This window comes from Lissotriton helveticus, chromosome 8 (genome assembly GCF_964261635.1).
Source record: "Lissotriton helveticus chromosome 8, aLisHel1.1, whole genome shotgun sequence".
Lineage (NCBI taxonomy): Eukaryota > Metazoa > Chordata > Amphibia > Caudata > Salamandridae > Lissotriton > Lissotriton helveticus.
This window is the reverse complement of record NC_136069.1, coordinates 348,419,359-348,445,531: the sequence shown is the minus strand read 5'-3', so window position 1 is coordinate 348,445,531 and position 26,173 is coordinate 348,419,359. Positions and strand designations below refer to the sequence as shown.

At 46.0% G+C, this 26,173-nt stretch overlaps 1 protein-coding gene across 1 annotated transcript in view; it reads right to left on the bottom strand.

Moving 5' to 3' along the window:
• MTUS2 (microtubule associated scaffold protein 2) overlaps nucleotides 1–26,173 on the bottom strand; it is a 1,701,731-nt gene that overhangs the window by 108,664 nt on the left and 1,566,894 nt on the right. The window lies entirely within an intron of this gene.

Below are 26,173 nucleotides of genomic sequence, written 5' to 3'. Positions count from 1 at the left end.
AGAGCTTGGAGTTAAACACAGGTTGAATACGGCACTCACCAAGTATGAAGACAAATAACCTGATAGGGATCCTGCTTATCTGGGGTGACCTTTCAGTTGACACCTTTGGACTAAACAATGAATGGTAAACACCGTACCCAGAACAAAACACACATGTCCTTTTATAGACTTCTCAACTGAGCCCACGAGGCAACTTTCACAGATTATTAATCTAAGTCCCAATGCCCCTACAGCATACAACACAAGAATGGCTCATTGATGCCCTGCATGCCAAAGTAGATAATTCACTTGACACTGTAACACGTCTGCACAGACGGAAAGAGAAATTTGAGATCAAGGTGTCTAATAAATAGTAGAGAATGTTTTGTTTAAGGTTTTGTTTTTCATCACGGTGTTGAATGGTTGGTTTCATTTACTTGTAAAGTTACATTTTCATACAAGTTTACAGCACAATATGTACGCTCATGGCCAAGAAGCACGCATTGACAACTCGCTGTTCTCATACGTTTGTGTAAAAACATTCTTTTGAACAAACAACCTACGTGAAAGATTTTTTTATGGTCGGTGTGTGTCACATCATGGTTTGTGATACTAAACATATGTGCAAATGTAGTTGGTGGTTTCTTAAAATAGATTTTAACTTACAAATTGAGATCAGTATGTAAATATAAAAAACATCGCATCCACTGCAGGATGAAAGGTTACTAAAAGCACTTTTTAGGAAACATTTCCACGACTTCACTGATCACATGCCAGTTCTTTGGGAACTGCCCCTCACAAACAGTTGTTTTTTCTTCCTTCATCATGGACACAGATGATGAAGCATCAGAAGAACGGTTTGGTGTTGTCTTCAAACATGTAGAGTGTGTTTTTTAAATTCCTTCACCCAATCTCATGCAGAATAGTAACAATGGTGGCAGCACATTTTTCAACTGATGAAGTAAGCCAGTCAGTAGCTTTCTCAACCTGTCTTAATTCATGTGATAATGATTGATTGTCTGTGGTGGAAGACATGCTTCGTTTTCTTAGTAACTCCTTTAAAGCTGCGAATTCAAAGGTGAATATCTATCCGAATGCTCATTGGTATTCTTGACCAACTTCTCCTGCTCTTTCAAGCCAAACTGATCACTTACAACATCAATACTCCTTTTAACATCTGGATGCTGCTCTGGGGTTGTACCTTCATGTTCGAGCTCCAACACACTGCAATCATTTACAACAAGTCTTAGAATTGACTTATAGCAGAATCCTGTTCTAAGAATTAAGGCCTAAAGGTATTGAATGCATAAACGACGCATTACGTGCACGTATTATTCTAGAGTATTAAGATGAACTTGTGGCTGTCATCCCTTCTTTTTCCAAAATGTTTGTAATGTGAAAGAGTAACAAAACAATAAGGTTCAAATATATTGAAAGCAATAAAGTGTAGAAAATGACTTACATAATCTGTAAGGTCAAGTAAGGTTAGCGTGTTGAAGTTGTTTGATGCATGACTTCCTCTTATTAGGCAAAACATTATCGTGAATTTCTTGATTTTCTTTAAGGTAAGTATTTGGTGTGATGTTGTGGCAGCCTGACTGGCAACTATTTAGCCTTTTCATTGTGTATAGGGCGAAATCACGTGATAGATCCAGGCTGGCACGCTGTCTAGCATTCTGGTTGGTGTCGTAGATGGAATCCCGACAAGCATTCAGCCTGGCATGCCTTGGCATTCTGATTACCATCCTGCCAGGCATCTCATCTATCATAATATCATCCTGTGGGTCAAGGCCACCAACTGCTTCAGGGCTTGCCAGATCCATAATTTGCATAAGATTCAACATTTGGATGTCTAAAGGTCGGACCCTCGCTTTCATATACCATACCAACTTTTTGATGCCCATGAAGGCATGTCTTTTTTATGGCACCGCATTGCCATTAGCACTATTTTCTATCACAGTACGTTCTTGACTAAGACTGAAGTTCACAGTTACCACTACTGAAGAGTATCTCATAGAGTGTCTCATTCTGTGGAATTTCCTCTTTGACCAAGACTTTAAGAGCCTGCTCTGAAAATTAGATTTTCCATTTTTGTGCCACAATAGCCATGTTTCAAGAAACCACAATGAAATTGTTCCAAAATGCTGAAGAGTGATATTTTTGTTATGTGACACGAGAGGGTTTCTGGTGGGGAGGAGTGTTTAGTTTACACATGGCACGTAGGAGTTGTTATTTTTAAATGGTTTCCAGTACGATGTTTACTAGGAGGGCATATAGAGGTATGCATTAAGACAACTGGGGCAGTTTCAGCGGGAAGCTTATAATTGCAGGATGGGGTAGTGAATGTCGTAACTAGTAACTACTTGCACGGTTAAATCAAGCTGTTAGATAGCACTTTTTAGGAGCAGGAGCAAGGTTCATTGTGCAAATCATAAATGAAATGTTGGTTGATATATACACTGATATTCATCTTTAACATTGTAGATACCCCCGAAGAAGGTCAGGATGACCGAAATGCATTGGGTAATTTTGAACGTTGGGAATTAAGAAGTTTCTAAACGTGCCTGTGAATAAGCCTGGATAGGCGATAGCAGAGTATTAAGAAGCATGAAATAATGAAACTTTGCCTTTGACGTGATGGTTAAAAATATGGATGAAATGTTAAAATAAACTGGATAAATGGGCAAACTATGGATTCCTTTTGGATACTGTTCACTATTGTGCATAAAAGCTGTGCAACTTCTTTTGTGACACGAAAACAGCGTGCCACTATATGGACTCATGAATATATTGGCGCTTTCTGGAACGGAGCGCAACGGAGTGCTGCACGCTAAACTGAGAAAAAAAATAACAAAGATTGATGAATTAAAAAAGATAAGGGTGTGCTTCAGGTGCAACAGACTCAATGTAGATGGAATCCCGACAAGCATTCAGCCTGGCATGCCTTGGCATTCTGATTACCATCCTGCCAGGCATCTCATCTATCATAATATCATCCTGTGGGTCAAGGCCACCAACTGCTTCAGGGCTTGCCAGATCCATAATTTGCATAAGATTCAACATTTGGATGTCTAAAGGTCGGACCCTCGCTTTCATATACCATACCAACTTTTTGATGCCCATGAAGGCATGTCTTTTTTATGGCACCGCATTGCCATTAGCACTATTTTCTATCACAGTACGTTCTTGACTAAGACTGAAGTTCACAGTTACCACTACTGAAGAGTATCTCATAGAGTGTCTCATTCTGTGGAATTTCCTCTTTGACCAAGACTTTAAGAGCCTGCTCTGAAAATTAGATTTTCCATTTTTGTGCCACAATAGCCATGTTTCAAGAAACCACAATGAAATTGTTCCAAAATGCTGAAGGAATGATAAAAGAATCTGCAAAGTAATTGTTAGAAAAATCCCCCATACAGTGAAATGAAGTGAGTCAATTTACTTCTCAACATGTATTTGATACCAGCTGACGTAGGCAACAATGCGCTTGATCTAAAGTCCCTTAACCTGGCATCAAATTCAACAGTCTTCAAAAGTGGAGGATTACTCTGCTTTTCAATTACACTGCAAATTGTATCAGTTGTCTGAATAGCCATAGCGTTGCAACTGCCAAGTTTCAGGCACACCGCAGGAAAGTAACAGGACTTTAGACACACCCTGCACACATGATAAATAAAGGAAACAGAGAACTTGGTGTTATCTTCCTGCATTTTTACCAAAAATTGAGGCGGTTAGGGTAAAATTTGAAAACACGAGCTAAATTCACAAAGTCCGACTTTCACTACAGTCGAAGTGAAGTGGAAAATAAAGAAAAGGTTAATTGCCAAATACCTGTAAGATCCCCCTACTGTGAATTATGACTGACACATTGAATTATTTCAATAAAATAGATTACAAACTACAAATCCGAATACAGTAAATACCAAATCCATCATAATCTGGACCTGAAAGTAATTGGGTTGCACAGGTCCTTTTCAGAGGGTTAAGCACGGTTCCAGAAAGTATACCATAACAGCATCCTGAGGCTTACTGGCCAGACCGATGCTGGTGGCAAGTTAAAACTCTTCAATTTTATTTTATACATCTTTTAATTGACATTTTAATATGCCACCCAAAAATGTTATCAATGGTGAAACAGCCAAATCATCATACTGAAATTAATTATGTATCTCAATCCTTTTCATGTGAATGGTTGGCAGGAATAGCTGCATTTGCATTTGTCATCCAACCCAAACTCCCGCCAGTGGCGGGTATTCTAGGTTGTGGAATTTCGGTCAGTAACCCTCACTTTAAGGTCTTGTCAACAGACAGCCTTAGCTGTTCTGGGATAACATCCTACTGAAACCAAAATAGACAGTGTGCTTTGAGTTTGACCTTTTCTCATGAATCAAAGACTTTATTTTCTATCTCAGATCCCTGTTGCTGATGTAATAACATTCTTCTGTCTTATTCTGTTGGTCCCAACCAAGGAGCATTTCAGTCTCATTATGTTTTGATTAGATCAATCAAAGTACTTGTAAAGCGCGCTACTTACCCGTGAGGGTTTCAAGGCTCTGAGGGGAGGGGTGGGTGCTGCTACTGCTCAAAGAGCCAGGTCTTGAGGAGTCTTCTGAAGGTGAGTAGGTCTTGGGTCTGCCGTATGTGGGTGGGGAGGGTGTTCCAGGTCTTGGCGGCGAGGTAGGAGAAGGATCTGCCACCGGAGTTCGTACGTTGGATGCGGGGGACAGCAGCGAGGGCGAGGCTGGCGGAGCGGAGCTGGCAGGTGGGGGTGTGGAAGCTGAGTCTGCTGTTCAGGTAGGCTGGTCCGGCGTTGTGGAGTGCTTTGTGTGTGTGGATGAGGAGCTTGAAGGTGATCCTCTTGTCGACGGGGAGCCAGTGTAGGTCTCTCAGGTGGGGGGTGATGTGGCTGTGGCGGGGGACGTTTACGATCAGTCGGGCAGAGGCGTTTTGGATACGTTGTAGTTGTCGTAGGTATTTGGCTGGGATTCCTGCGTAGAGTGCATTGCCGTAGTCCAGTCTGCTGCTGACGAGGGCTTGGGTCACCGTTCTTCTTGTTTCGGTCAGGATCCACTTGTAGATCCTGCGGAGCATGCAGAGGGTGTTGTAGCAGGAGGAGGAGACGGCATTGACCTGTTTAGACATGGAGAGGGATGAGTCGAGGATGAATCCTAGGTTGCGTGCATGGTCGGTGGGTGTTGGTGCTGTTCCCAGTGTGGTAGGCCACCAGGAGTCGTCCCAGGCTGAGGGGGTGGGTCCGAGGATGAGGGCTTCTGTCTTGTCTGAGTTCAGCTTCAGACGGCTGCTCCTCATCCAGTCGGCGACGGCCTTCACTCCCTCGTGGAGGTTGGTTTTGGCGGTGTGTGGGTCCTTGGTGAGGGAGAGGATGAGCTGGGTGTCGTCGGCGTAGGAGATGATGCCGAGGTCGTGATGGCGGGCCACTTGTGCGAGGGGGGCCATGTAGATGTTGAACAGCGTTGGGCTGAGGGATGAGCCCTGGGGGATGCCGCAGATGATGTCGGTGGCTCCGGATCGGAAGGGTGGGAGGCGGACTCTCTGGGTTATGCCTGAGAGGAAGGACGTGGTCCAGTCAAGGGCCTTCTCTTGGATTCCGGCTTCTAGGAGGTGTGTTTTTAGAGTGCGATGGCATACCGTGTCGAAGGCGGCTGACAGGTCCAGGAGGATGAGGGCTGATGTTTCACCGTTGTGTAGTTGGCGCCTGATGTCATCTGTGGCGGCGATGAGGGCTGTCTCGGTGTTGTGGTTGCGTCTGAATCTGGACTGGGACGGGTCCAAGATGTTGTTGTCTTCCAGGTGGTGGGCCAATTGCATGTTGACGATTTTCTCGATGACCTTTGCCAGGAATGGGAGCAGGGAGATGGGCCGGAAGTTCTTGAGGTTCTTGAGGTCCGCTTTGGGCTTCTTGAGGAGGGCATTGCTTTCGGCGTGCTTCCAGCTTTCCGGGAATGTCGCTGTTTCGAAGGAGATGTTGATGACCTTCTGTAGTTGGGGTGCGATGGCTGCATCTGCTTTGTTGAATACGTGGTGTGGGCACGGGTCTGACGGGGATCCTGAGTGGATGGAGTTCATGACCTTGTGTGTTTCGTCGTCGTTGACGTTGGACCAGGAGGTCAGGCGGTTGGCGCTGGTGGTGTTCACAGGGGAGGTGGAGTCTGGCGTAGTCGGGGCGGTCGTGGTGTTGAAGCTGTCGTGGATGTCAGCGATCTTGCGGTGGAAGAGGATGGCTAGTGAGTCGCACAGTTCTTGTGAGGGCGGGATGTCGTTGGCGCTGGGGTTGGAGAGTTCCTTTACGATGCTGAAGAGCTCTTTGCTGTTGTGTGCGTTGTTGTCCAGGCGGTTTTTGAAAGAGGATCTCTTGGCTAATCTGATGAGGTGGTGATGTCTGCGGGTGGCGTTCTTATGGGCTGCGTGATTGTCCGGTGTGCGTTCGTGGAGCCATATCTTCTCCAGTTTCCAGCATGTGCGTTTAGAGGTCTGGAGCTCGTCAGTGAACCAGGTGGCTCTCTTGCTGGCGTGGCTGTTGGAGGGTTTCTTGAGCGGGGCGAGGGTGTTGGCGCAGTCGTCGATCCACTGTCTGATGTTGCGGGCTGCGGCGTCTGGGTTGGTGGGGTCGGTGGGTGGGTTCTGGGTAAGTGTGGTGATCAGCTGGTCGTCGGTGACTTTGCTCCAGCTGCGGCTAGGCAGCTGTTGGGTGCGGTGGTGCGTGGTTGGTTTCTTGAAGGTGAAATGGATGCAGTGGAGTTCGTTGGTGTTGTCGAAGGTGACGTGGGAGCCTGTGGAGAAGACAGGGTCCAGCATGTGGCCGGGCGTCGTGGGTGGGTGCGGTGACGAGTTGTCTGAGGCCGAGGTTGGCGAGGTTGTTGATCAGGATGGCGGAGTTGGCGTCGTCGTTTTTCTTGAGGTGGAAGTTGAGGTCCCCGAGGAGGATGTAGTCCGTGGAGGCGAGTGCGTGGGTGCTGGCGAGGTCGGCAATGGGGTCACTGAACTGAGCCCGGGGTCCGGAGGGGCTGTAGATGAGTGTTCCTCTGAGGGTGGTGTTGGGGTCGGTGTGGACCTGGAAGTGCAGGTGTTTGGTGGTGTTGAGGGTGTCGTCTGCGTGGGTGGCGCCCTTGAGGATGGACTTGTGGACGTTGGCTATTCCTCCACCGATTCCGTTGGCGCGATCCCTGCAGGTGATCTTGTAGCTGTCCGGAATGGCTATGGAGATGTTGGGAGCCGATGAGTCGTTCCCCCAGGTCTCGGTCAGGAAGACCACGGCTGGGGCGGAGGTGTCGATCAGATCCCAGAGCTCGAGGGCGTGTTTGCATGCGGAGCGGGTGTTGAGGAGTATACAGCTTAGGTGGTTGGGTCCAGTTCTTGGAGGTTTGGTGGTTCTGTCGCAGGTGAAGCTGCAGGTGCGGCAGGAGAAGGGTCCGTGGGTCCATTTCGGAGCTGCCTGGAAACAGGTGTGGTTTCGGTCGGCATTGAGTGCGTGGAGGGTGCTGGCGTCGTAGTGGTTTTAGATTAGTTGTAGTCTTCTTCTGCTGTGGACAGGACTTGTTCTACAGTGCCCTTCTGACTATTCTTTATCCCTCTCTCTCTAAATATTTTACCTGCTCTCCACTCCCTCTTCCCGTCCCCTGCTCTCTTTATTGAAACTACTGGGTCTTGGCTGTCTTGCAGTACTTGCTTACCCCTGTACTCCAGCTGCCATCCATCACAACATCACCAGACGACCATATTTAAATGCATGCACACAGCGGGCCTCTTGGAATGTTGTTTTTTTAAGGTTAAATACTTCCAAGAAGGCCACCCTTTAGTGTGCATGTATGTGCACGTTCGGTGGCCACGTGGAGAAGTGTGGCTCACCGATTAGAGCGGCAGACCCTGAGGCAGAGGTCTGGCCCGGGACCAGGGTTCAATTCCCGACGCGGCAGGGTCTTGGTCTCAATGTCCAAGGACTCGATAATTCTCGCCTCGGTGCCTACTCTAATCATGGGTCCCACTCTGCAACTCTGGGCAATAGCTTGCTTAATCACCACAACGGCCTCGAAAGCACTAGGATGCCTGGCTTCACCTTGGGGGTGCCCAGTTAGGGGGCATCTCACAGGGAAAGCCAGGAAGGATTCCACAGCGGTATACAGCGCCAGGATGCCTGAAAGGTGATAGTGCGATTTACAAGTATACATACATTTACATACATACTTCTGAATAATTTTGGCCATAAAATATGTCAAACCAAACAACTTCTGGCACAGCCAATAACTCTTCACCTGCACAAGGTATTACCTTGTAGCCTTGCAAATGCTTGTTGATAATATGTTCAGACATCCTGTGTTCTGAAAAACACTACATTAATTGAGCTTGCAGTTAACCATCTCAGTTAACTCTTTGCTTTTATCAAAGGGAGTATAGTCGTTCCATGGTCCAGAAATATGCATGTGGCCACAAACAAACCCTACAGAATGAGACGTTTGGCAGAGCATTTAATTCTGATTTTCCTGAAAACCTCTACCAAAGCTAGTTTCTGTTCCAGCACAAGACATAGCTTTAACACACCAACTAATATAGCACCCGGTTCCACAAAGTTGTTGCACTTGCTTGCAGACGTGTGGCTTTTCACCGCAGATGCTCTAACCAGTTGTCACTCTGAATTTTTAACATCAAGAAGGAAACCCATCTCCAACCAAATACTGAACATTAAGTTAATCAGACTAAATTGCAAAATAGTACACTTATTTTAATGCAAATTAACTTTTTAAAACACAGTACTGCCGTTTACTAGTTTGAGCTATACCGAATCATATAGCAAGCAAAACAAAACAGTAGACAACATTAAGAACTCTAACGTTTAACCACAGAAAGGTCCTGGAGAGTAATGTCTAATTAGAGGAATTCAGTAAAAAAAAACAAAAAAAAAATCAATAAAAACAAACAATCTCCCATGTCATGCTTTAAATCCCATCCGGTCGTGCAGTACGAGGTGCAGTTCTGCACATAATCATGTAATCGGATTACAGAATTTACTTCAGGAAGGACCAGCGCTCCCCCGATGGTGGCTCCTTGACACGAAAACAGCCAATAAATGATTATGGTAGGCTGCCAAGAAGGTGTGATTAAAACGGATGAAGAGAAAGGGCAAAGACTGGCGAGGCAAATCCTTCTCAAGATATAATCTAGTTTACAGGAGGACTTTTGTTGTGTGGCTCTACTAAGCAGCTCATACCTGTTTGTTTGCAAGGGCAAGTGCTTGTGTGGTCTCGCCAGCTCCTCATTTTAAATGGCCCTGAAGAATGTATAATAATTATGATTTGGAGCGTAGGACTCCCGTTTCGTTTCCTTCTAACGTGCTATTCCAACGACCTTTAATTCAATTCGCCAATGAAGCACCTTACTGTTGAACATAGTAACGCGTCATATATGAAACTTCACTAAAATAAAAACAATTAAAAAAACACTTAAAATGCCTGCAGGCCTGGTCTTCCGTCCGGTCATGCACATAAACTCACAAATATGTGCAGGGCACGAGTCTTACGAAATAAGCAAAGGTTTAGAGGATTGAATGGGAATGTGCAACAACATCAAAGGAAGTGACGTAGCAGGCAGAGTCATTATCACCCTATCATATGTCTGTCTTTACCGGGAATATGCCAACTTTGGCTCCTACTGACCAAGGCATTTGGCGTATATAAAATAGTTTAATAGTAATGTACTCTAACATGCCTTTTTGAATTGCCCCCAAAACACCTGAACTGGGGATACAGTGGGACTACTCAGGGGCTAGTCATGTACAATTAGCAAAAATAGAAAGTCTTGTGCGCACTTTGCACTTTTACTAACAGAGAACAGAATTGGACATTTCCGGGCCGATTCACAAAGTCATGACGAGTACATAAAATAAAAGAGTACTTCTGTAGTAAGCCTTTCTGTACTCAGAAATGCCTCCCCAGGGTATACACAATATAGAAGATGCATAATGCTGGGTAACTATCTAATATGGTCTGCTTTTGCCATCAAGAGGTTCTGGAGACCTCATAAACCAATGTCACCAGAACCCCAAGTTGACAACCTACGATCATATTACACATCCATTATTAATTTTCATTCTGCATGTTCATTTTGGAGTGGTTAGTACGAAAACGCTATCTACTTCAAATTGCAACTAACAATGGGCAATGATTGGAATAAGAATGTTTAGGTTTTGTTTACCTTTCATGAATACATTGGATGGGCAACGGTGAGGGTTGGTGGTTTGAGGCGAGTCTGTGGCTGGAGCGTCTACAGCATAATTATAGATTTGTTGCATTTTCCACATAACTTGCCAAATCTGTAGATTTCACAAAAAATGTAGTTTCTATCACAGGCGAATTAAAATTGTTTTGGCAGCGAATGTGCAGCATCATTTGCACCTTTTGCCTCAAAATAACCTTGCTGCCTAATTTGGTCCACTATGTCACATAATCCTTGTGGCACGACAATTAAAAAAAATTGTAGTGGGGTTTGGGAGCTGTAATTATGAGGATGAAATCCATATTTCACAAGCAACTCTGAAATATTTACTATATGTTAGGGTTCTCTTGGAAATATAGGTTTTTATACCACTGCATTTAGTACAATAAAAGCACGAAAACATGTACTGCAGTACTATACATTTACAAAACACACAATTTATATTTAGTGTTTTGGATGCACTTATCAAGCCAAAGTGTGGTGAAAGACTTTCATTTGCAAATCAGACATCCTGTAATAGATTGGAAAACTAGATCTGAACTCACTCCAGATATAACTCAGTGATTTAATTAAACCCATTAGAGTAATTTTTCTTTTCTGCTTATTTATTTTATTTATTTGCGGGTTTGTATAGGGTTAGGATAAACTCCCGAAGGAGTATCTCCGCGCTTGTGTCTTCATTTTGTGTATCTTTGTTGTCAGCGTTGTTATATTCTGCAACCTATCCATACGGTACTGTACTGTATCTCAGTTTTGTTTCTCTTTTTTAAGAATGCTTATTTACCTATCTATGGATGCTTCTATATAAATGTACTTAACCGATGGTGGAATAAAAATATATTAAAAAAAAAAGCAAATCAGACATGCTGAAATTGACAATATTTGATTACGTTTTGCAGCATGTTCTTTGGGCTTGCAATAATTAAGGCCTCCAATAATAACAAGCATTTGCAATGCAATCAGTCTAGCCTTTGGGACCTTATATGTATTTAGCTATGCATCATATTAGCCTGGGTGCTGAAACATCTACTGTTCTTTAACATGGAGGGAAAGTAAGCACCAAACTGCGTGACATGCCACGTATGGGAACACATGGAGAGAAATATTGCCTTTCAGCAGGAAATGGTATAGTCCAAAGCTCTGTTTTAAATATAAAATCAGGGCCTTCGGTGGTCATATCACTGAAAATACAAGATTTGAAAAAAATATTATTGTCTACAGGTGCTCGTGGAAGAAAATTTCTATGGACTGGAATCTAGAGAATGCTAAAGTGATTCTGGTATTTTACTGACCTCTGCTGGGCGTTTTCTACCAAGAAGGTTACATAGAGGCAGTTGCCAGAAAAATAAAAAAAAATTAAGTCCCTCAGCAGAAAGCAATTCTGGTATTCCCCCCGACCTATACTGGTCGTTTTCTATCAAGACAGTTAAATAGAGACTGTTGAACAAGCAGAAAGCAATTCTGGTATTTTACTGACCTCTACTGGTCGTTTTCTATCAAGACAATTAAATAGAGGCAGTTGAACAGAAAAAAGGTCCCTAAGCGGAAGCAGACAAGTCCTAGGTCTGATTTCCAGAGCCCACGAAGTCCATAGACATATAAGTATATACTAAAGTATAATCAAGAGGTCTTGAATGCTCAACCTAAAAATGGATGTGACCACTTGCATAGCACCTGAAATGCACATTGGGTTTTAATGGTTGCACTTAGAATGGTTGGGTTTCAAATAGCTGGCATGTTTCATTCAGAAGACATACGTCCCAATAAGCTACCTTTGTGACACAACAGCTTTTCATGCTTTTAGTAGGACTCTTTCCCAGATACCGACAAAGTGGTGTGAATAGTTGACCGGAAACATGGCTATAGCCGACAAAGCGGTCTTCACTTCAACAAACCAGAGACTTACACACATACAAACACACACTCAAAATATGATTTAAACTATTCTGGCTTGTATCTTTGCATTGTAAGGTACAAGAAGAGAATAAAATGACTCTTCCCGGTGGCGTAGCAAGGGGGCAGCGGCAAGCGCAAGGCACATTTTTTTCTCCCTTGTCGTCGTCTGTCACCTCTTCCCCCGCTTGTTGTCATTTGTTTCCACCCCCCCCCCCCCCCCCCCCTCCAACCCCCACCGCCAGTCCCTGGGCGGCAAAATGTGGGATGACCCAGGGCGGCAAAAGCGCTAGATATGCCCTGACTCTTCCCCTTAAAAAGACCAGGCTGATTGCTATCAATGTACTTGCAGCAAACAATTGCACCCCTGGGTGGAGTAAGCTGACATGATTCTTTCAAATACAGCTGGTGCAGCCGACAGAGCACCATTAGCTCCTCCATGTAGTCAGTCGAAAAGAGACATTTTCCTCTCTCTTACCAAGCACCGGCAAAGCATCTAGGCTAGGCTTCAATGGTCTCACACATGCTCATTCAGAAATGTGCACCAACTCTTTAAATCGTGTCTCTGTAAAACCTGCCTCTTTCTGTGCTCCTTTTCTCCTTGTCAACAAACTCTACTCTGTTCCCATGATTTGAAGTCAACATTTGGCAATAACTCGGACCAACCACGTTTTCACTAAGTGTTGGCTGATGATGAAGAAAGATGTTGCTACTGTCATTTCTATCATTAAAGCAATATCTGTTTCCAGCTTCATTCAAAGATCAGCGTAAATGTTATGATTTTGGTGGTGAAGCAGATTCATGTTACTCCACTTAGGCACGTGAAGTTTGAGGGTGAGTGACTTTATCGGCAGAGTGCGCTTTATATGATGCGAGGGTCAGGCGTATCCCTGAACGCCCAAAACCATATTGAAATGTGTGTAAACGCGCTCACGCAAACGCGCTTCTAATGAGTCATCTCCGACATCAAGTACGGATAAGCTGTAATGTATTCAAACGCTCGCTGACTGAATTATTTTTTCTACTGTGAGTGCGGCACATCAAACGTGGAATTGGATAATTGGATACTTAAAAGTATTTACATTTTTATGAAATTGTTTGTTTTCATCTTTACTTGACTAACAAGTAGTTAGGTACACATCTACTTTCATTTACGAACAACTGATGGCAACCTTCTTGTTGACAGATGCCAGACAGCCATCTAATTAGAAGTTGGTTGCTAACATTAGTCTTCTTTATTACACTTACTAAAAGAGGGACCCATTTAGGAATTTTTGCATTTTTATTTATTCCCATTATATTTCTGTATATGGATATGAAAAGTGCATGTGCCCAGCATTTTTCCTACCAGCACCGGGGAATCCTATTGCTTGGTGGAGGCAGTGATACAGAAGTCTCGAAAGGTACCTTATTGCTATTAATGGGAAAAAAATTGAACATTTGCCATGTTGTGAAGTTGTCTTGGCGCACAACGGCAACACATTTTCAACCATCCCCTGGAAGTTGAATCTGACGTCAATCGGTTTGGTGCTTGGGATGAATATTCAGAAGCAGCTGCAAGACTCAGTAAGCATTTTTGTTTAAAATCCAGTACTGTGGTCAAAAGACCTATACTTGTACTCCAAAAGCAATAGTCATGAGTCAACAGAGTTCTGTAACTGAACTACATATATTGGCATTGCTAGGTGAGTATGAATGATCAGTATCTTCCCAGTAAAACTGTGGTTGGTTGTTGCAACAAAAAAGCACAATACAAACTTGTATGGAGTTGCAATCTAGCTTATGGGAAGCTACTGAAATCACGAAGCTGATTGAATGATCTGCTGTGGTATCTAAAGGACTGAGTGGTGAAGATAGTGCATCATGTTCTGTTGAGATAGTTGGCAATATGTTGCTTTACATGATAAATATTTACTAAAATCTATTTTTTGTTTCAGGTGTGGTTCCCGTAACTACCTAGCTAACGCTACTCTTTCTACAGCTAGAAGTAAAATGTGCATCAAATGTAAAAAAACAGGAACGATAAGCCATGTTTTAACAGAGCAGAATGACCACAATAGGAAAGATGGTCCTGTGTGTGATATTGTGGTGAGAAAAAGTTACTATCAAAATCATGTCTGGTATTTTATTTTTTGCGAAATGGCCCAAAGTAGCTTTAATTCCCTCTGACATCAATTCTTTTGCTTATGGTGGCCCTAGGATAGATATGGTTGGTTATTTTGGGTAAAATGTCATCAATAACTAAAGAAACGTTTACCCAAAGGTGCATGTTGCCGACAAAGGTTACAACGTATTGGGTGGAAAGACCAAGGGAGTTTTGGTGTGACGTTTACTCCTGGCACTTCATGTACAATTTCATTAGTAATGTTAGATTACCTGGAGTTGCAAGACCTTTTAAACTCCCATAAAACTGTGTTTGAAGACAGGCTAGATTGTGTAAAAGGTTTTTCACTCAAAATTATTTTAAAGGATTAGCCATTCCTGTAAGACATAATGTTCGCAACATCCTTTGAGCATTAGATCTTAATAGATCAGAGATCAGCATAATATCAAATTGGACTGACTGAAGATCGTAGATCTCTTATCAGTTTCATAACGCCAGTTGAGGATTTCCATTTATTAGGAGTGCCTATTCGTTTTGCCTCAACGGCATACATTTTTCAAAAACTAATGTTGTCTTTTTCAAGGAATGCCTGGAGTTCACGTTTTACAGGATGACATTAATTCATGCTAATAATAAAGAAGAGAATAACAAATTGTTGATTAAAGGGTTCTGAGTGAACACACCATGACTGATAAATTAGACAAATGTAAATTTTTTAAGCACACGCTGACTATTTAGGACATTATCTAACTCCTGGTGGCATCAAACCAAAACGTGATCTGTCACTGGCTAGTGGTGAAGTCCATTTCATAGAAAATGTAGAACAAAGTCGAGTCCTTTTTCTGACTTTGTAAATACTATTCTTGGTTTGTGGAAGGTTTTTCTGTTGTGACAAAACTCTTGAAAAGGATGTTGCATAAAGGCTTTAAATTTAAATTTGTTTGGGGCGGGGAAGTAAATCTTTATTTAAGACAATGAAAAAAAAGATCATTGATGCACTTAAACCGTTTCAAAAAGGTGAACCATGCCTTGTAACTGTGGATACCAGTTTGACTGACATTGGGGCAGTATTAAGCCAAAAGAATTGGCTCAACAGAGCATACTACTGCCTTCACTTCACAAAGTTTACATGGTGCAAAATTGAGTTACAGCACTATTGGCAGTGAAGCCCTATCATGTGTATGGGCTACTGAACATTTTTCCTCATATGTGTGGGGTAGTAGGTTTATGTTGTGTTGGACCATAAGTGTCTACAGTACTCTCTTAGTGAAAAGGGTAAACCATCTCCTAAACTTGTAAAGTTATTGTCGAGACTTCAGGAGTTCTATTTTGATATAGTTCACATTTCAGGCAATAAGAATGCCAGGGCAGACGTTTGTCTAGGTTTCTGCAGAGCAATCAGATGTTAGATAACTCATCAACTTGCAAGATGGAATGTGTAATTGGCTTAATGGATGGAGTCTCTTCAGTAAGTGGGATTCTTATATAGAAAAAGAATTGTGTGAAGTATCTTTTCAGCATGCACCGTGGTGGCCAATGACTACGTGGATCTGGCCACAAACAATCTCCAGGGACCGACTCTGGTGGAAAACCTATGAGTCTTTGTGAAAAAGATATCGGAGAGGAAGAGGTAGGGGGTCTGTCCTTGTTGTCATCTGTGTGCAGCATTCATCCTCTACCTGTAAATTGCAATTTTCAAAAAATAAACATGTTTGAGATTAGCTAAGGGTTGCTATAATGAAAAGGGTACTAATAGTGATCATGAGCTATCTCCTGTTTGCACATGTTCCAATGTTCGTGACTGTTATCAGAGAAAGGTTTCATATAATAATCACAAAAACTTTACAAACACACAAAAAAAACCATGAAGAATCCCCCTGATCTAAAGGTACACAATTAATTTTCTCAGGGGAGAAATGTTGCTATCAGCTACAATTATGTCCAAGAGGAGCACCAAATTCTCAGTTTTAGGGGCCCCACAGGAACAGCTCCCAAATCCCAACAAACTGTTTCCATGAACAAAAGTGGGGAGCTTACAGGGACAAAGCAAACAAGCATTCAGCAACGCCAACACGTCTGGCTTGCCTGTATTACACAACGTAGGCACAAGGTTGCACAATAATGTGAGGATATAAGTCATTTAAATCATAAAGTAGAAAGTACATTCCAAAACCTATTTCCGGGAGGGGACCTTATTTCTTTATTCCAGTCTTCATGCATTTCATGGGCAGTAGAGTGGGAGGACATTTCTGTCCCTTCAAATTACTTTCAACATCCTCAAACTTGTGTTAGCAATAACATATAAACCGCAGTGCCTGAACAAACATACATTGACTAGATGCAAATAATTAAAATCAGCTTTTAAATCTTACATGCAGAAATAAACAACGTTCATCTATGTGCCTGTGAATGGACATAAACTTACGCTTCCTGCAGGGCATAGGATAAGACACTGCATTGGAAATATGGCTTGCACTGGTCTATGACTAGCCATTTCAACATATACCTAACTCAAAGTTTTTCAGGGCCATTTGTGGCATCTAGCTCTTAACACTAGGAATTCTAAATCAGTTTCCAGCATCAGTTATGAGCATGTTAAAATACATTCCGGTCAACACTATCATTTGCTATCCACCATGACGGGAAATATCTTGTTCTCGCGGACAACATGATGAGTCAGCCTTCAGCTCCAAAGGAAGATACCAAGGGAATTAATGACTTCTGTCCTGGATTATATTCTTTCTCTGGGGTCATTGTCATCTGGTTGGATGCATCTCGTCGCCAAGCTGAGGTCACTACCATGTGCGGTGACACTGTCACTGTCCTATGCAAGAGCAGGCTGTCATTTCTGTGAATTTCTTCGTAATGGCTTCCTTAGCGCTCTGCTTGGTAACACTTTCAGCTGTGTTCTGAAATGAGTCATTGCTGGGGGAAAATCTGGGGGAAAGGGAATGTATACAGAGGAAACAATTGCAATGAATTTGCCCACAGACCCTCCATAGGGTATGCCTTTGAAATGAAGTCTGGTATCCTTGCCACAAAATTCCAAATGTCAAAAACCCCTGTCATAAAAAAACAGAGATACTTTAATGGCAGACTATTGCTTATGCACCTCACGCTAGTTTCAATTATAGCAGGGGTCCTTGAGCAGTAAGCCCTGGCACCAGCCGTCAAGTGATGGCTCTGTGGAACAGATCCTAAGCGAAGCAGGGGTTGGGCGTGCGTCAAGTAATGAAGTCCAGAAAGTCAATATTATGTTTTCAAAGTAGGTCTTTATTTTCAATCGGTTAATTCTCACGAAATTGGAGCTTTATAGTCAGCCAACGTGTTTCGTTCTCACAAGGAGAACTTCATCAGGACTCAATGGGTGAGTGTCCTCCCAATGAAGTTTAGTCGCTACACGGGGTTGCTCCCCAGGAGTCTAGTGGGTGCAGTGTAGGAAGTTCAAGAATCCAGGTCTGGCCTATTCAAAGAGGTCTAAGTTAAAACAAGGTATTGCAAACGATGAGCAAGGTTGGTGTTCCAGGCAGTAACACTAGAAGCATTCAGGATGTCCCAAGGCCAGGGTCGGACTGAAAGCAAATCTTGCAGTTGACGGTAACACGTCCGAGTTGGTGAACCTGAAAACCCCTACCATCCCTGAATGTCTACACCAGTGAGCAGAGATGGGCGTTCTGCCTGTGGTAGGAATCTGGGAAGAAAGAGAGAAAGAGAAATACCGGGTGGAGCTTACTATCAGATGGAACTGTCACAGTCAAGGGACACCATTGTGCAACCTCAATGTTACAGTGATAGATTACTCTCAACGGCTGGGTACCAGAGGACAGGTGATTAAACTGAACCAACCAGAGAGAATATCTAATCACAAACAAAGGTACAATCTTACCAGATATGGCAGAGAAGACTGCCATATTGAGCCACAGGCTAAACCAGCAATCCAGCCATACTACCCAAGATGCCCCCACAAGCACACCAGTCATATAGAACTACACAAGGCAAGCAAACAAAATAAAGGTCGCAAGGCAAAGGGACTAAGAACCCAAGAAGGGAATGGGAAAACAACAAACGCGAGGGGTAGATAAAAGTGCAACTAGCGACATGCAGGCCGCCCGACACGTCGCCGCAGGTGACCCTCATAAGAGGGCGGGCACCGTAGTGCCACAGGATGGCGGGCGCATCAGCCTTCTGGTGTCCAGCGGCCCTTGGCCGCTGCCTTGACGTCAGCACGCTCCCTTGGGGGCGGGTGGGGGGACGAGGTATTTAGGTCTCCCCCCGCCTCTGAGCAGTCTCTTTTGTTCCTTGCTGCCCTCGATGTTGGTGCCCAGGACTTAAGGTGAGTGACCCCCCCCCCTTTTTTCTTGCTCGCTCCCCGCCTCGGATGTTTATGTCGGGCCGGAAGGTCTGCTGTTTGGACCGCTGTTGTGGGGCTTGTTTTGTGAAATTGTGTTTTTCTCTCTCTTTTCCCTTTTTGTTTCTCGGGGTGGGGGCTGGGCACAGGGTTGGGGGGTATCATTTTTTCGAGTTTTCTACTGTCCGTTGGGTACGGATGTGGCCTTGTTTTGTCTCGTTTTCCTGGGGGCTTACAGTACTATTTTAATGGATTATGCGGTTGTTGCTAATTTGGTACGTTGTTTTGTCATGGTCATCATTATTGTGAGGCGGTTTATAAGGGATACGCAGCGTACCTGGGCTCCTTCCCCGGGAGTAGCTTCGGTGTACGAATTTTCATGAGGTGTATTTTCTAACATTGCGGGGTGGGTGTTTTGGAAAGAGTCATGTTTTGTATTCTTCTAGGGGGATATTATTGTGTGGTATGTTTATTTGTTCATTATTCTTCCCATTCGGGGCGGATTCTATGGGGAACTTAAGTTTTGTACCTTCGGTGACGCTTTCCATGCACGCTGGCCTCGGGGCCTCGGGCCTGCTCCCTCTAGCAGGGCAGGCGGTCCACTTGATTCGGGGGCGTCCATGCTTCCCTATCCTTGATTTCCCGGGTTTGGTCTTATTGTAGCCCAGGTGTCGCCTGCCTTATTTCCCTCAGCGACCTTATGCCTCTCCGGTGTCTTTCTAGGGAGGTCATGCTGGGGGTGCGCCATGTCCTCCGACGTCGGACAGTGGCCATTTTTTGGGGCCGCCATTGCTGGCCACGTAGGTCACTTGACCGTGCGGCCATCTTTTAGGGTCTCGGCCCGCCCGGCATAGGGGGAGGGGTGGGCGGCCATCTTGGTCACCTCTGCCTCTGGCCTTCCCAGTTCCCAGAAGTGTATGCGGCTTCCTTATTCGAATTCAAAAGGCACCGAAAGTCTGTTAAGGCTTGCGAGATATATTATTCAAGGATGAGAAACCTACGCCTGCTATTTTTCATCGGCAGGGTTACAAAGCAACACGCTACATTAGTATTGCCGCGACGATACACATTACGTATGCCGAGGTCCTTCCTCCCGATGTGTTTCTTGTTCCTTCTATTAAACACCATTCTCTCCGGTTCTGCTGCGCAGCCTTAGCTTTTGAACACGGACAAGCTAGATTTTCATCCAAGTGATCATCTCTCCTGCAGGGGAGATCACCTCCGCGTGTATTTAAAGTTAAGGATTTCCTTCCCTCTCCCTCGCCTCGGCTGGCCCTTGCACGCGAAGCCGCTCTGCCTCCTGCCCTGTATTCCCGTGCCTGACTGTCCCTTGTCTTGGCCCGTCGGGTCTGGGGGTCCTATGCTCATGGGGCAGCAGTTTCGGCCCTCCGGCTTTGGGACCCGCGGGACAACTCCTGCTCTGGCCCTCGCGGCCCCAGGGCAGTTCGCCCCCTTGTTGTTTCCTCGGTGGGCATAGGCCCTTCCATGGATTGCGTGCGGTCATTTATTGTATTATTCACGTATTTATTTACTTCTGCACGTTTATCTAGCGCGGTCCTTACCCGTAGGCGGCAGAGCGCTTCACAATAGGAACACATTTGAAGCATATAGAGATAGATTACACATGGACAGCTTCTGAAGCACACGCTATGTTAGAAGCTGTAATAGTGTCTATTTTGAGCAAACGTAATACATGAGGTACCATCAGTGCGTTACGTAGGCTAAGGTGGTTTAGCGCGGCGGCATCTGCTTCCAAGCTTTATCGTCCCGGATCGGACACGGAACGGAGCATGTTTTTCCCCCCGTGCTGATCTAGTGGGATCGCGCATGTGATTAGCTTATGTATTCAGCCTAGTCTTTCAGTGAGACACAGTGTTTTCCCCTCGTTTCATCTCTCCTCGCCGGCACTTTAGTACTTTGCGGGGGATTCTTCGGGCCGAGAGGGGGCCTCCCTCGTCAGCTTCGGCATCTGCACCTTCTAGCACTGTGAACAGGTTTCCCCCGAGTCACGTAGCCACGGAATTTCTATGTATGGTGTATAGCTTTTAAGGAATACAGGGGAAATTTACAAGAGATGATATTTAATTCATTTAAGGTGGCACTAACATCCATATCTTGCAGGATTGAATGTATACGGCTAGGGAAGCCTGGATGTGAAGGAGCAGAAATACAGCGGCAAGGCGCCTAAAAGCGGAAGGAACACAACAAACGAAGGAGAACAATTTAATGAATGAAAAGAAACGTTGTGACACTGTTCTTTATTTTTCAGATTGCAAGTAAAAAATTCATCAGCGGAAGATCAACGAAGGGGGACAGGTGGATTCTAGTGGTACAGAGACAGGTATACTGGTAGAACCAGCCTCTTGGGGTGGACATGGAGGGAGAATTTATGCACGCAGTAGGGGAAAGAGAACATGTCGGTTGTGGTCTTAAGGACTTGTCAACAACAAACACTCCTACTAACGTCCGCCTTTTCCCTCCATAGCCCCTTCTCACTCTCACTCTCGGAGACCTTCATATCGCTTGAAACTTTCGTTCCGCTTGTCGCACCACTGGGATGTAAGTATGGAAGGGTGAGGGACACGCACCTGTTGACTCTCACGTAGGCCAGGTCATTTTCCAGTAGTGTGTTGTGGCTGATCCCAAAAATTTTATCCCCAGATTCCGTGCAAGTGTTGTGAAGGCAGAATGGACAGCCAGAGTTCCCCTCCCCTCTTCCAAGATATCACCCAGGTGGAGGACTCGTTGCCAGGCACCTCCCAAGACGCAGTGTGGGCTGACTTTTTGGAGCTGGCGAAACTGAAGGGCTTGGCTTGGGCACAGAACCTGATGAACACGCCAGAACCAGAGGATTCTGGGTGCCCGGCTGAATCCCCTTCGACCGACAACTCGAACAATACCGATGCCGCTCCATCCAGGCCCAAGCGGATCAGAAAGCCCACAGTTAGGGATTTCCCCTTGGAATCTTTGCCGCTGACTCGTAGCAAGTCTGTGGCGACCCCCAAGGAGGTCCCGTCGCTGGGGACAAGTGTTACGCCACCGCCTCCTGCCCCCCCCAAGGACACTCAGGTGTCGCAAGGTAATTTTGCTACCAAAGACGATCTGACAAAAGTTTTGGACTCTTTGAACAATTTCATGGAGCGTTTTCAAAGGGGGTTACCTGGTCATAGCGCCACGACAGCTGGGGTTAGTGGCATGGTGAGCGGGAGTTCTGTTCTGGCAGCCTCCACTGTTTGGTCTTCAGTGCCAGCTGCAAAGCAGGGGGATTCAGTAATTGTTGGTTCACCAATTGTGGCTCCCACGACCTCGATCGGGGCCCCTAGTGGGGCTCCGCCGGTGAGCTCCCCCGCCGCTCTTCCTGCGCCCACCACCTTGGTTTCTAGCTCTCCTCCGGCTCCTTCTCACGCACCCTCGGGGGTGCCTCCAGCCGGCAGCCCTTTGCCTGTTCCCGTGCCTACTCCTGTCCCCGCGATCTCCAATGCTCCGCTCCTCTCGGGGAGATGCTCTCTGGCTTGGCAGGTACCCCAGGCCGCTAAAGAGGCCATCTGGAGACGGGAGTTCATTGACATTTTCACCCTTCTCATGTTAGGGCAGGAAGGCATGGATGCTAGAAAGCTTGGGTTTAAGGAGGAGGAGAAAAAGGTCAAGTACCAGCCATGGCCTGAGAAGAACATTGGTAATTGGCTAGAAGCTTTCTCTATCCTAGCGTCTGTCACTATGGGACGCTTTCCGGAGCAGGGCCCAGGCCTTGTTCAATACTCCAGGATCATCCATAATGAGGCCTTGAAATGGGGTGGAAATGGGTGGATCAACTATGATAGGGAGTTTCGTAGAAAAATGTCTCAGTGCCCAGAGTTGAACTGGGATCAGAAGGAGGTGCAGCTCTGGATGGAGCACATGGGAGCACGGGGCCAGGTTCCAGTGGGTCCAGCTAGCAGCATTACCAATGGGCAGGCTTCCTCAGGGGGAACTTCCTTTTTTTGGGGCAAGGGTAAGCATTCCTTTCGAGGGGGTCGCAGAGGAGGTAGTGCCAGAGGTGGCTTCAAGCGTTCTCCCCCCAGCACCTGCCGTTTGTTCAATAATGGGTCTTGTTCCTGGGGGAAGACATGTAAGTTTGTCCACGCCTGTAACACCTGCGGGGGGCCCCACCCCGCAACCTCAGCCTCTTGCCAATCCAAGCAGAGCTCCCAGCCAGCTAGCAAGAGTGGTCAGTAAGTTGGATTCAGGTCACAGGTCTCCAGTGTTGATTTCTCCTCTCACGCCCTCTTTTTCCCCCTCTTTGCCTTTCAGCGAGCTTTCTGGGCGCCCTCTTTCCACAGCCTCTGCCTCTCCCCCTCTAAGTACACACCGGCCGGTGCCTCAGGGAGGGTCCCCTGTGATCATTGACAACATTACCCCTTTACTAAGGCGGTACCCCTTAGAGGCAGACAGACGCTTGCTGTTAGCGGGTTTCCACAAAGGTTTTAGGATCCCTTACTCTGGTTCTCTGGGAAACAGGGATGCTGAGAACCTTAGATCTGCCAAGGATCAGCCAGAGGTGGTGAGGGCGAAGGTGGAGAAAGAGAGAGCGCTGGACAGGGTAGGAGGTCCTTTCCTGCACCCACCTTTAGAGAACTTTGTTGTATCTCCCTTGGGGGTCGTGCCCAAAAAGGAACCAGGTGCCTTTAGACTGATTCACCACCTTTCCTACCCTAAAGGGGCTTCGGTCAACGATGGGCTAGATGAGGATGCGTGCTCTGTGTCTTATGCCACGCTAGATGTAGCATTGGACCTGGTCAGGAGAGCGGGCAGAGGGGCCTGGTTGGCCAAGGCTGACATTGAATCAGCCTTCAGGTTACTACCAGTCCACCCGAGCAGCTATCACCTGCTAGGTTTCAAGCTGGACGGCATGTTCTACTTTGACAAATGCATGCCCATGGGTTGTGCTGTGTCCTGTGCGTACTTCGAAGCATTCAGTTGTTTCTTGCAATGGGCACTCCAAGACACATTCGGTGTAGAAGGGGTGACTCATTACTTGGATGACTTTCTGTTTATTGGGAGTGACGGGACACAACGGTGCTCACAGGCCCTGGCAGATTTTGTACGTCTTACAGATCACCTGGGGGTCCCCCTTGCCCTGGATAAGACAGTGGGGCCGGCTCAAATCCTGACCTTTCTGGGTATAGAGATTGACACTGTTGCAGGGGAATCCAGATTACCTGAGGAGAAGGTGCGCGACCTGTCTAGTAAGGTTCTTGCGCTGGTAGGACTTGACAAAGCTTCCCTGGGCTGTATCCAGGGCATCCTAGGCCTGCTCAACTTTGCTGCTAGAATTATTCCGATACAGAAAAGGGGGTGGTGATGAACAGAGTGTCTGAATTAAGCAAACCACTCTTACCCAGTCCAAAGATCGGGGCTTGATCCATCACCGTTATTTATCTCACTGCCCCATCCCAGCTCAGAACCTGGCTATATGCAAATTAGTCTGTCCCTGGCCCAGTGCATCATGGGAACAGGGCAGACCAAACTACCAAGCCAATTCTTCACCAGAAAGGAGACAAGCTACCGGGGACCGGTTTCTGGCATTTCAGCCTCTTCGGCCCGGCTTGCTTGAATCCTGATGGAGCAGTGAGAAAGGGACTCATGTCTGAGTATACCCTGCCACACCTATAGTGGCCAAAAACGATACAGAAAAGGGGGTGGTGATGAACAGAGTGTCTGAATTAAGCAGACCACTCTTACCCAGTCCAAAGATCAGGGCTTGATCCATCACCGTTATTTATCTCACTGCCCCATCCCAGCTCAGAACCTGGCTATATGCAAATTAGTCTGTCCCTGGCCCAGTGCATCATGGGAACAGGGCAGACCAAACTACCAAGCCAATTCTTCACCAGAAAGGAGACAAGCTACCGGGGACCGGTTTCTGGCATTTCAGCCTCTTCGGCCCGGCTTGCTTGAATCCTGATGGAGCAGTGAGAAAGGGACTCATGTCTGAGTATACCCTGCCACACCTATAGTGGCCAAAAACGATACAGAAAAGGGGGTGGTGATGAACAGAGTGTCTGAATTAAGCAGACAACTCTTACCCAGTCCAAAGATCAGGGCTTGATCCATCACCGTTATTTATCTCACTGCCCCATCCCAGCTCAGAACCTGGCTATATGCAAATTAGTCTGTCCCTGGCCCAGTGCATCATGGGAACAGGGCAGACCAAACTACCAAGCCAATTCTTCACCAGAAAGGAGACAAGCTACCGGGGACCGGTTTCTGGCATTTCAGCCTCTTCGGCCCGGCTTGCTTGAATCCTGATGGAGCAGTGAGAAAGGGACTCATGTCTGAGTATACCCTGCCACACCTATAGTGGCCAAAAACGATACAGAAATGGGGGTGGTGATGAACAGAGTGTCTGAATTAAGCAGACCACTCTTACCCAGTCCAAAGATCAGGGCTTGATCCATCACCGTTATTTATCTCACTGCCCCATCCCAGCTCAGAACCTGGCTATATGCAAATTAGTCTGTCCCTGGCCCAGTGCATCATGGGAACAGGGCAGACCAAACTACCAAGCCAATTCTTCACCAGAAAGGAGACAAGCTACCGGGGACCGGTTTCTGGCATTTCAGCCTCTTCGGCCCGGCTTGCTTGAATCCTGATGGAGCAGTGAGAAAGGGACTCATGTCTGAGTATACCCTGCCACACCTATAGTGGCCAAAAACGATACAGAAAAGGGGGTGGTGATGAACAGAGTGTCTGAATTAAGCAGACCACTCTTACCCAGTCCAAAGATCAGGGCTTGATCCATCACCGTTATTTATCTCACTGCCCCATCCCAGCTCAGAACCTGGCTATATGCAAATTAGTCTGTCCCTGGCCCAGTGCATCATGGGAACAGGGCAGACCAAACTACCAAGCCAATTCTTCACCAGAAAGGAGACAAGCTACCGGGGACCGGTTTCTGGCATTTCAGCCTCTTCGGCCCGGCTTGCTTGAATCCTGATGGAGCAGTGAGAAAGGGACTCATGTCTGAGTATACCCTGCCACACCTATAGTGGCCAAAAACGATACAGAAAAGGGGGTGGTGATGAACAGAGTGTCTGAATTAAGCAGACCACTCTTACCCAGTCCAAAGATCAGGGCTTGATCCATCACCGTTATTTATCTCACTGCCCCATCCCAGCTCAGAACCTGGCTATATGCAAATTAGTCTGTCCCTGGCCCAGTGCATCATGGGAACAGGGCAGACCAAACTACCAAGCCAATTCTTCACCAGAAAGGAGACAAGCTACCGGGGACCGGTTTCTGGCATTTCAGCCTCTTCGGCCCGGCTTGCTTGAATCCTGATGGAGCAGTGAGAAAGGGACTCATGTCTGAGTATACCCTGCCACACCTATAGTGGCCAAAAACGATACAGAAAAGGGGGTGGTGATGAACAGAGTGTCTGAATTAAGCAGACCACTCTTACCCAGTCCAAAGATCAGGGCTTGATCCATCACCGTTATTTATCTCACTGCCCCATCCCAGCTCAGAACCTGGCTATATGCAAATTAGTCTGTCCCTGGCCCAGTGCATCATGGGAACAGGGCAGACCAAACTACCAAGCCAATTCTTCACCAGAAAGGAGACAAGCTACCGGGGACCGGTTT